A 12,644-nucleotide genomic window follows, 5' to 3' on the forward strand; every position below is an offset into this window, starting at 1 on the left:
CTACGGTCAAGTGCCTTCCCGAGGCAACCTGCAGTTTATTATCGAGTCTCCAGTCAGTTCTCGTGATTACCAGTGGAATTGTTTTTTATGCTTTATTTACCGCTCCGATTTGTCTAGGAGTATTGCTATTTCCTTTAACTGGATTAAAGACTCTGTTTTCGCCAAGTCGCTTTTGGGTCCTCATTCACCTGCATAACAGAAGGATCCGACCAAAGAATGGACCCAGCGACTACAGACGCCGTAACACTGCCGTCGAGATCCAAGGAGCCATGCTCGGCAGACACGAGCAGGAATTGTCTGCTGCTCGTCATGCCATGGAGAACCTGGCCGCTCAGGTTTCCGACCTCTCTGGACAGTTCCAGAGTCTTCGTCTCGTGCCACCTGTTACTTCCTGGTCTGCCGAGCCTCCGGAACCTAGGGTTAATAACCCACCTTGCTACTCCGGGCAGCCCAAGGAGTGCCGCTCCTTTCTCACCCAGTGTGATATTGTGTTCTCTCTCCAACCCAACACATACTCTAGAGAGAGAGCTCGGGTTGCTTACGTCATTTCACTCCTTACTGGCCGGGCTCGAGAGTGGGGCACAGCTATCTGGGAGGCAAGGGCTGATTGTTCAAACAATTACCAGAACTTTAAAGAGGAGATGATTCGGGTTTTTGACCGTTCAGTTTTTGGTAGGGAGGCTTCTAGGGCCCTGGCTTCCCTATGCCAAGGTGATCGATCCATAACGGATTACTCTATAGAGTTTCGCACTCTTGCTGCCTCTAGTGACTGGAACGAGCCGGCGCTGCTCGCTCGTTTTCTGGAGGGACTCCACGCAGTGGTCAAAGATGAGATTCTCTCCCGGGAGGTTCCTTCCAGTGTGGACTCTTTGATTGCTCTCGCCATCCGCATAGAACGACGGGTAGATCTTCGTCACCAAGCTCGTGGAAGAGAGCTCGCGTCAACGGTGTTTCCCTGCTCCGCATCGCAACCATCTCCCTCCTCTGGCTCAGAGACTGAGCCCATGCAGCTGGGAGGTATTCGCATCTCGACTAAGGAGAGGGAACGGAGGATCACCAACCGCCTGTGCCTCTATTGCGGATTTGATGGACATTTTGTCAATTCATGTCCAGTAAAAGCCAGAGCTCATCAGTAAGCGGAGGGCTACTGGTGAGCGCTACTACTCAGGTCTCTCCATCTAGATCCTGTACTACTATGTCGGTCCATCTACGCTGGACCGGTTCGGGTGCTACATGCAGTGCCTTGATAGACTCTGGGGCTGAGGGTTGTTTCATGGACGAAGCATGGGCTCGGAAACATGACATTCCTTTCAGACAGTTAGACAAGCCTACGCCCATGTTCGCTTTAGATGGTAGTCATCTTCCCAGTATCAAATTTGAGACACTACCTTTAACCCTCACAGTATCTGGTAACCACAGTGAGACTATTACTTTTTTGATTTTTCGTTCACCTTTTACACCTGTTGTTTTGGGTCATCCCTGGCTAGTATGTCATAATCCTTCTATTAATTGGTCTAGTAATTCTATCCTATCCTGGAACGTTTCTTGTCATGTGAAGTGTTTAATGTCTGCCATCCCTCCCATTTCTTCTGTCCCCACTTCTCAGGAGGAACCTGGCGATTTGACAGGAGTGCCGGAGGAATATCATGATATGCGCACGGTCTTCAGTCGGTCCCGAGCCAACTCCCTTCCTCCTCACCGGTCGTATGATTGTAGTATTGATCTCCTTCCGGGGACCACTCCTCCTCGGGGTAGACTATACTCTCTGTCGGCTCCCGAACGTAAGGCTCTCGAGGATTATTTGTCTGTGTCTCTTGACGCCGGTACCATAGTGCCTTCTTCCTCTCCGGCCGGGGCGGGGTTTTTTTTTGTTAAGAAAAGGACGGTACTCTGGGCCCCTGCGTGGATTATCGAGGGCTGAATGACATAACGGTTAAGAATCGTTATCCGCTTCCCCTTATGTCATCAGCCTTCGAGATTCTGCAGGGAGCCAGGTGCTTTACTAAGTTGGACCTTCGTAACGCTTACCATCTCGTGCGCATCAGAGAGGGGGACGAGTGGAAAACGGCGTTTAACACTCCGTTAGGGCATTTTGAGTACCGGGTTCTGCCGTTTGGTCTCGCCAATGCGCCAGCTGTTTTTCAGGCATTAGTTAATGATGTTCTGAGAGACATGCTGAACATCTTTGTTTTTGTCTACCTTGACGATATCCTGATTTTTTCACCGTCACTCGAGATTCATGTTCAGCACGTTCGACGTGTTCTCCAGCGCCTTTTAGAGAATTGTCTCTACGTGAAGGCTGAGAAGTGCTCTTTTCATGTCTCCTCCGTTACTTTTCTCGGTTCCGTTATTTCCGCTGAAGGCATTCAGATGAATTCCGCTAAGGTCCAAGCTGTCAGTGAGTGGCCCGTTCCAAGGTCACGTGTCGAGTTGCAGCGCTTTCTAGGTTTCGCTAATTTCTATCGGCGTTTCATTCGTAATTTCGGTCAAGTTGCTGCCCCTCTCACAGCTCTTACTTCTGTCAAGACGTGTTTTAAGTGGTCCGGTTCCGCCCAGGGAGCTTTTGAATTTCTAAAAGAACGTTTTACGTCCGCTCCTATCCTCGTTACTCCTGACGTCACTAGACAATTCATTGTCGAGGTTGACGCTTCAGAGGTAGGCGTGGGAGCCATTCTATCCCAGCGCTTCCAGTCTGACGATAAGGTTCATCCTTGCGCTTATTTTTCTCATCGCCTGTCGCCATCTGAACGCAACTATGATGTGGGTAACCGCGAACTGCTCGCCATCCGCTTAGCCCTAGGCGAATGGCGACAGTGGTTGGAGGGGGCGACCGTTCCTTTTGTCGTTTGGACAGACCATAAGAACCTTGAGTACATCCGTTCTGCCAAACGACTTAATGCTCGTCAAGCTCGTTGGGCGTTATTTTTCGCTCGTTTCGAGTTTGTGATTTCTTACCGTCCGGGTAGCAAGAACACCAAGCCTGATGCCTTATCCCGTCTTTTTAGTTCTTCTGTGGCTTCGACTGATCCCGAGGGGATTCTTCCTTATGGGCGTGTTGTCGGGTTGACAGTCTGGGGAATTGAAAGACAGGTTAAGCAAGCACTCACGCACACTGCATCGCCGCGCGCTTGTCCTAGTAACCTTCTTTTCGTTCCTGTTTCCACTCGTCTGGCTGTTCTTCAGTGGGCTCACTCTGCCAAGTTAGCTGGTCATCCCGGTGTTCGAGGCACTCTTGCTTCTATTCGCCAGCGCTTTTGGTGGCCGACTCAGGAGCGTGACACGCGCCGTTTCGTGGCTGCTTGTTCGGACTGCGCGCAGACTAAGTCAGGTAACTCTCCTCCTGCCGGTCGTCTCAGACCGCTCCCCATTCCTTCTCGACCATGGTCTCACATCGCCCTAGACTTCATTACCGGTCTGCCTTTGTCTGCGGGGAAGACTGTGATTCTTACGGTTGTCGATAGGTTCTCTAAGGCGGCACATTTCATTCCTCTCGCTAAACTTCCTTCCGCTAAGGAGACGGCACAAATCATCATCGAGAATGTGTTCAGAATTCATGGCCTCCCGTTAGACGCCGTTTCAGACAGAGGTCCGCAATTCACGTCACAGTTTTGGAGGGAGTTCTGTCGTTTCATTGGTGCGTCCGTCAGTCTCTCTTCCGGGTTTCATCCCCAGTCTAACGGTCAAGCAGAGAGGGCCAATCAGACGATTGGTCGCATACTACGCAGCCTTTCTTTCAGAAACCCTGCGTCTTGGGCAGTACAGCTCCCCTGGTCAGAATACGCTCACAACTCGCTTCCTTCGTCTGCTACCGGGTTATCTCCGTTTCAGAGTAGTCTGGGTTACCAGCCTCCTCTGTTCTCATCCCAGCTTGCCGAGTCCAGTGTTCCCTCCGCTCAAGCGTTTGTCCAACATTGTGAGCGCACCTGGAGGAGGGTGAGGTCTGCACTTTGCCGTTACAGGGCACAGACTGTGAGAGCCGCCAATAAACGTAGGATTAAGAGTCCTAGGTATTGTTGCGGCCAGAGAGTGTGGCTTTCCACTCGCAACCTTCCTCTTACGACAGCTTCTCGTAAGTTGACTCCGCGGTTCATTGGTCCGTTCCGTGTCTCCCAGGTCGTCAATCCTGTCGCTGTGCGACTGCTTCTTCCGCGACATCTTCGTCGCGTCCATCCTGTCTTCCATGTCTCCTGTGTCAAGCCCTTTCTTCGCACCCCGTTCGTCTTCCCTCCCCCCTCCCGTCCTTGTCGAGAGCGCACCTATTTACAAGGTACGTAGGATCATGGACATGCGTTCTCGGGGACGGGGTCACCAATACTTAGTGGATTGGGAGGGTTACGGTCCTGAGGAGAGGAGTTGGGTTCCGTCTCGGGACGTGCTGGACCGTTCACTGATTGATGATTTCCTCCGTTGCCGCCAGGATTCCTCCTCGAGTGCGCCAGGAGGCGCTCGGTGAGTGGGGGGTACTGTCATGTTTTGTCTTATATTGTCTTGTCATTTTGCTTTTCCTTCTGTTCGTTTTCCCCCTGCTGGTCTTTTTAGGTTCGTTCCCCTTTTTCTCTCTCTCCTCTCTCTCTCTTCTCTCTATCGTTCCGTTCCTGCTCCCAGCTGTTCCTATTCCCCTAATCAATCATTTAGTCTTCCCACACCTGTTCCCTATCTTTTCCCCTGATTAGAGTCCCTATTTCTCCCCTTGTTTTCCGTTTCTGCCCTGTCGGATCCTTGTATATTGTTCACCGTGCTGTGTCTTTGTATCGCCCTGTCGTGTCGTGTTTCCCTCAGATGCTGCGTGGTGAGCAGGTGTCTGAGTCTGCTACGGTCAAGTGCCTTCCCGAGGCAACCTGCAGTTTATTATCGAGTCTCCAGTCAGTTCTCGTGATTACGAGTGGAATTGTTTTTTATGCTTTATTTACCGCTCCGATTTGTCTAGGAGTATTGCTATTTCCTTTAACTGGATTAAAGACTCTGTTTTTGCCAAGTCGCTTTTGGGTCCTCATTCACCTGCATAACACCTATATGCTTCAATTAGAGTTATTAATGTAACTTCAGTTCTACAAACATTGGGTTATATGTTTAGGTTTTTAATACATTGTAAGGCTGCATGATGTGACTAATGATGATTTGAAAAAAGTTGCTTGAAAGGCATGAGCTCTGCTTTGTTTTTTGAGCAGACTGTACACACTTCATTAGTCTCTCATTCACAGTTTGACAAGCACTTGATAATTCCTCAAATTTCACGGTGGCATCCCCTTTGTGGCCGTAATGAACCCTAACAAATCCATGCCTTTTGCAGCCTGTGGTCGTTGTGCCTTTCTTCTCACTCACATGGCTCTCCATCACGTGATTATGCATGTAATGCTTTTATTATAAAGGTGCATTTTTATGGTGAAAAGTATCTTCCCCAAACTCAAAACTCATGCTCTGCTTATGTATGCCACCACGTAGGCTCTAAACCCCCTGTAAAGCGGATTCATGTGCTTAATTTTAAGAAGTTATTGGGATACTTTAGTTGTGATACAAACATATAGGTCTATGGGCTAGGCTACAAGAGGTGTGCGACTAAGGTTCTAAAAAAATCGGGGGGAAAGGCAGTTTCTTATGCTGGGCATCATTCACAAGTGATAATATATAATTCACAAGTGATATGCTAATATTGTCACCCAGCAGACTATTCTTGATTTAATCTTGTCTTTACATATACTAAATAATATATGTGTGATATGTTTTGATTTAGAATGGACCATCATCATGGACCTGTGTTTAGTCCCAGGCTCCTTAGTTTATTGATGAGCTTTGCGGGCACTATGGTGTTGAACACTGAGCTGTAGTCAATGGATAACATTCTCACATAGGTGTTCCTTTTGTCCAGTTGGGAAAGGGCAGTGTGGAGTGCAATTGAGATTGCGTAATCTGTGGATCTGTTGGGGCGGTATGCAAATTGGAGTGGGTCTAGGGTTTCTGGGACGATGGTGTTGATGTGAGCCATGACCAGCCTTTCAAAGCACTTCATGGCTACCGATGTGATTGCTCCGGGGTGGTAGTCATTTAGGCAGGTTACCTTCGCTTTCTTGGGCACAGGGACTATAGTGGTCTGCTTGAAACAGGTTGGTATTACAGACTCGGACAGGGAGAGGTTGAAAATGTCAGTGAAGACCCTTGCCAGTTGGTCCGTGTATGTCCTGGTAATCCTTCTGGCCCTGCGGCCTTGTGAATGTTGACCTGTTTAAAGGTCTTGCTCACATCGGCTGAGGAGAGCGTGATCACACAGTTTTCCGGAACAGCTGGTGCTCTTATGCATGTTTTAGTGTTATTTACCTCAAAGCGAGCATAGAAGTAGTTTAGCTCATCTGGTAGGCTCGTGTCACTGGGCAGCTCTCGGCTGTACTTCCCTTTGTAGTCTGTAATAGTTTGCAAGCCCTCCCACATCCGACGAGTGTTAGAGCTGGTGTAGTACGAGTCGATCTTAGTCCTGTATTGACGCTTGGCATGTTTGATGGTTCGTCGGAGGGCATAGCAAGATTTCTTATAAGCTTCCGGGTTAGAGTCCAGCTCCTTGAAAGCAGCAGCTCTAGCCTTTAGCTCAGTGCAGATGTTGCCTATAATCCATGGCTAATGGTTGGGGTACATACATACGGTCACTGTGTGGACGACGTCATCGATGCACTTATTGATGAAGCCAATGACTGATGTGGTGTACTCCTCAATGCCATCGGAGGAATCCCAGAACACATTCCAGTCTGTGCTAGCAAAACAGTCCTGTAGCTTAGCATCTGCTTCATATGACCACTTTTTTATTGATCTAGTCACTGGTGCTGCCTGCTTTAATTTTCACTTGTAAGCAGGAATCAGAAGAATAGAATTATGGTCAGATTTCCCAGGGAGAGCTTTGTACGTGTCTCTGTGTGTGGAGTAAAGGTGGTCTAGAGTTTTTTTTATCCTCTGGTTGCACATGTGACATGCTGGTAGAAATGAGGTAAAACGGATTTAAATTTTCCTGCATTAAAGTCCCGGCCACTAGGAGCGACGCTTCTGGATGAGCATTTTCTTGTTTGCTTATGGCCTTATACAGCACGTTGAGTGGGGTCTTGGTTGATAGTGTTGTCTAAAAACGGCAGCCATCCCCTTCGGCTCCATTATTTTATCTCCGATACATTTTATCTATAATTTCTCTTCATTATTTATCTTCATGACAAGGATTGAAAAGGATTTTCCAGTAATTTGTCGTCTTAATTCATGATGTTGACTGCTGGCTAAGATTTTGAAAGTATGATGTGACATGATCAGTCCAATCAAAGCTACTGTAGATATAACATGATTTGACATAATTTTATCTGTGGCTAGTGACCTTGAGCCTTCTTGGATGGGCACTTCTAATGTAACTCTATGGCAGCACCCAAGGAGCTGGAATTTTCGAGCTCAACCCTTGCGGTGACGTAGTGTCCCCATTAGTGACAGAACACTGAGCCAATTACAGCGCAACTAGAGAACATTACCAACCCCTACACTCCGCATTTTCCGCTGCCTACCCCACCACCACAGAAAGCACTATGCTGAAACACCTGCATTTTGGAGCTGCCTTACTCAAGAAAGCAAAAAAGAGACCATGTTGGTATGCAGCTTTTACACTGTTTGCAAACTGATATGTGACACATATTAATGCCAAAAATAACATACAAAATAGTCCCCCCAAAAAATATACAGTCCCAGTCAAAAGTTGACACACCTACTCATTTCAGGGTTTTTCTTTATTTTTACTATTTTCTACATTGTAGAATAATATAGTGAACACATCAAAACTTTGAAATAACACATATGGAATCATGTAGTAACCAAAAAAAGTGTTAAACAAATCAAAACATATTTTATATTTGAGATTCTTCAAAGTAGCCATCTGTCATGCCCTGACCTTAGTTAACTTTGTTTTCTCTATTATTTGGTTAGGTCAGGGTGTGACAAGGGTGGGTGTTTTTGGATTGTCTAGGGTTTTTTGTATGTTTATGGGGGTTTCTAGTCTAGGTGTTTTCTAGTCTATGGTTGCCTAGATTGGTTCTCAATCAGAGGCTGCTGTTTATCGTTGTCTCTGATTGGGGACCATATTTAGGTAGCCATATTCCTTGGATAGTTTGTGGGTTGTTATTCTATGTTTAGTTGCCTGTGCTGCACTAGCCATATTGCGTCACACTTTGTTTAGTTCTGTTCAGTGTTCTCTCTTTAATTAAAGAGTTATGTTCGCTTACCATGCTGCGCCTTGGTCTCCTCACTATGACAACCATGACACCACCCTTTGCCTTGATGACAGCTTTGCACACTCTTGGCATTCATTCACGTAAGAATGAACTATAGCCATTGAATTCTAGCGTGCAAATATTCCGTGCTTTTTATGGAAATAATACACGTTCTAGAATGTCCTTCAAGCCAATTAGAAACATATATTCAACAATGCGATGGTTAAAATATTTCAAAGTGATGTAAATACTTTTTTTCCTTGTCTCTGGCTGGCAGTTACCAGTACACTATTGGCACATTTAAACAGTTGAATACTATATAGTGTATGGTAAATGAGAATGGCAATGAGAAAAGGCATTTCCGATAAGTATTTGATTTATTGTGCTATTATTGTTATTTTCTCATTTACAAAAAGTGCACTAAAATACATTCCAGTTAACATTCCAAGTACTGAACCCATTGTAAACACCTGATGCTTTACAAATAACTTAGTGTAAAATCTCTTCATACCAAGACTGCTCTAGAAATCTGAACTAAACTGCATATAAAATAGTAATAAAACCTTGCATAAGCAGTGTGTTTTACCTGACTGGGGCTTAATGGTTATGGCAGCTGTTGGAGAGAACTTAATGTTGTACTTACAAACTAAATAATGAGACACTATATATATATACAAAAGTATGTGGACACCCCTTCAAATTAGTAGATCCGGCTACGTAGTCCACACCTGTTACTGACAGGTGTATAAAATCGAGCACACAGCCATACAATCTCCATAGACAAACACTGGCAGTAGAATTGTCTTACTGAAGAGCTCAGTGACTTTCAACATGGCACCGTCATAGGATGCCACCTTTCCAACTAGTCAGTTCATCATATTTCTGCCCTGCTAGAGCTGCCCCGGTCAATATAAGTACTGTATTGTGAAGTGGAAACGTCTAGGCAACCGCCAGGTGCTGTAGCGTATAGCGCGTAAAAATGGTATGTTCTCGGTTGCAACACTCACTACCGAGTTCCAAACTGCCTCTGGAAGCAATGTCAGCACAAAAACTGTTTGTCGGGAGCTTCATGAAATGGGTTTCCATTGCAGAGTAGCTGCACACAAGCCTAAGATCACCATGCGCAATGCCAAGCATCGGCTGGAGTGGTGGAAAGCTCACAGCCATTGGACTCTCAGTGGAAACGCGTTATCTGGAGTGATGGGTCACGCTTCACCATCCGGCAGTCCAACGAATGAATCTGGGTTTTGCGTATGCCAGGAGAACGCTACCTGACCCAATGCATAGTGCCAACTGTAATGTTTGGTGGAGGAGGAATAACGATCTGGGGCAGTTTCATGGTTCGGGTGAGTCCCCCCTAAATTCCAGTGAAGGCAAATCTTAATGCTACAGCATCATTCTAAATCATTGTATCTGGTTATTGGCATAACATATTTATTTTGGTAATTGGTGGTATCTATCTAAAGTTGAAGTCTGAAGTTTACATACACTTAGGTTGGAGTCATTAAAACTCATTAAAAAATATCTTGCAAGTCGGTTAGGACATATACTTTGTGCATGACACAAGTAATGTTTCCAACAATTGTTTACAGACCGAGTACTTCACTTATAATTCACTGTATCACAATTCCAGTGGGTCAGAAGTTAACATACACTAAGTTGACTGTGCCTTTAAACAGCTTTGAAAATTCCAGAAAATTATGTCATGGCTTTAGAAGCTTCTGATAGGCTACTTCACCTAATTTGAGTCAATCGTAGGTGTACCTGTGGATGTATTTCAAGGCATACCTTCAAACTCAGTGCCTCTTTGCTTGACATCATGGGAAAATCTAAAGAAATCAGCCAAGACCTCAAAAAAAGTATTGTAGACCTTGACAAGTCTGGTTCATCCTTGGGAGCAATTTCCAAAATCCTGAAGGTGCTACGTTCATCTGTACAAACAATAGTACCTAAGTATAAACACCACGGGACCAAGCAGCTGCTCAGGAAGGAGACTCGTTCTGTGTCCTAGAGATGAACGTACTTTGGTGCGAAAAGTGCAAATCAATCCCAGAACAACAGCAAAGGACCTTGTGAAGATGCTGGAGGAAACAGCATCATGTTGTGGGGGTGCTTTGCTGCAGGGGTGACTGGTGCACTTCACAAAATAGATGGCATCATGAGGAAAGAAAATTATGTGGATATATTGAAGTAACATTACAAGACTTCAGTCAGAAAGTTAAAGCTTGGTCGCAAATGGGTCTTCCAAATGGACAATGACCCCAAGCATACTTCCAAAGTTGTGGCAAAATGGCTTAGGGACAACAAAGTTAAGGTATAGGAGTGGCCATCACAAAGCCCTGACCTCAATCCTATAGACAATTTGTGGGCAGAACTGGAAAAGCGTGTGTGAGCAAGGAGGCCTACAGACCTGACTCAGTTACACCAGCTCTGTCAGGAGGAATGGGCCAAAATTCACCCAACTTATTGTGGGAAGCTTGTGGAAAGCTACCCAAACTCAAGTTAGACAATTTAAAGGCAATGCTACCACATACTAATTGAGTATGTAAACTTCTGACGCGCCGGGAATGTTATGAAAGAAATAAAAGCTTAAATAAAATCACTCTACTATTATTCTGACATTTCGCATTCTTAAAATAAAGTGGTGATCCTAACTGACCTAAAACAGGGAATTTTTTTACGACAATTAAATGTCAGGAATTGTGAAAAACTGAGTTTAAATGTATTTGGCTAAGGTGTATGTAAATTTCGGACTTCAACTCTATCTATCTATCTATCTATCTATCTATCTATCTATCTATCTATCTATCTATCTATCTATCTATCTATCTATCTATCTATCTACAGTATATAATTATCTACAGTGGCAAGAAAAAGTATGTGAACCCTTTGGAATTACCTGGATTTCTGCATAAATTGGTCATAAAATGTGATCTGATCTTCATCTAAGTCACAACAATAGACAATAACTAATAACACACAATAACTAATAACACACCAATTATTGTATTTTTATTTTCTATATTGAATACATTATTTAAACATTCACAGTGTAAGTGTCATGTATTGTCATAGATTGTCATGTCTTGTCCCTGTGCTTTCTCTTCTATTCGTTTCCCCCTGCTGGTCTTATTAGGTTTCTTTCCCTCTCTCTTTCCCTCTCTCTCTCTATCGTTCCGTTCCTGCTCCCAGCTGTTCCTCATTCTCCTAACGACCTCGTTTACTCTTTCACACCTGTCCCCTATTTTGCCCTCTGATTAAGTCTCTATTTCTCTCTTCGTTTCTGCTTCTGTCCTTGTCGGATCCTTGTTTGCTGTGCTGTGTTCTTGTTCCGTCCTGTCGTGTTTTTGCCTTCATCAGATGCTGCGTGTGAGCAGGTGTCTCTGTCAGCTACGGCCTGCGCCTACCCGAAGCGACCTGCAGTCTGTGGCCGCTTATCCTGTTATTCCCCTCTACAGACAGGAGGATTTCTGTTATTCCCCGTTTGGACATTTCCTATTAAGGATTCAGGATTTGTTATTTTCTGTTTGGACTTGAATAAACTCTGTTTCTGTTAAGTCGCTTTTGGGTCCTCACTCACCTGCATAACAGTAAGTTGGAAAAAGTATGTGAACCCCTAGGCTAATGCCTTCTCCAAAAGCTATTTGGAGTCAGGAGTCAGCTAACCTGGAGTCCAATCAATGAGACGAGATTGGAGATATTGTTTAGAGCTGCCCTGCCCTATAAAAAACACTCACAAAATTTGAGTTTGCTATTCACAAGAAGCATTGCCTGATGTGAACCATGTCTTGAACAAATGAGATCTCAGAAGACCTAAGATTATGAATTGTTGACTTACAGCTGGAAAGGTTTACACAAGTATCTCTAAAAGCCTTGATGTCCATGGTAAGACAAATTGTATATAAATGGAGAAAGTTCAGCACTGTTGCTACTCTCCCTAGGAGTGGCAGTCCTGCAAAGATGACTGCAAGAGCACAGCGCATAATACTCAATGAGGTTAATAAGAATCGTAGAGGGACTCTTCATCTTTGCTGACAAGTCTACGATACGTAAAACACTAAACAAGAATGGTGCTCATGGGAGGACACCACGGAAGAAGCCATTGCTGTCACAAAAAAAACATTGCTGCATGTCTGAAGTTCGCAAAAGAGAAAATATTCTGTGGACAGATGAAACTAAAGTTGAGTTGTTTGGAAGGAACACACAACACTGTGAGGAGAACAATAAGGCACAGCAATCAACGAGAAAACCTCATCCCAGCTATAAAGTATGGTGGATGGAGCATCATGGTTTGGACAGTTTGCTATCATCGACGGAAAAATGAATTCCCAAGTCCATCAAGACATTTAGCAGGAAAATGTAAGGCTATCTGTCCGCCAATTGAAGCTCGGTATGGCAACAGGACATTCACCCAAAACACAG

The sequence above is a fragment of the Oncorhynchus gorbuscha genome, linkage group LG02 (assembly GCF_021184085.1).
Source record: "Oncorhynchus gorbuscha isolate QuinsamMale2020 ecotype Even-year linkage group LG02, OgorEven_v1.0, whole genome shotgun sequence".
In the NCBI taxonomy this organism is placed as follows: domain Eukaryota; kingdom Metazoa; phylum Chordata; class Actinopteri; order Salmoniformes; family Salmonidae; genus Oncorhynchus; species Oncorhynchus gorbuscha.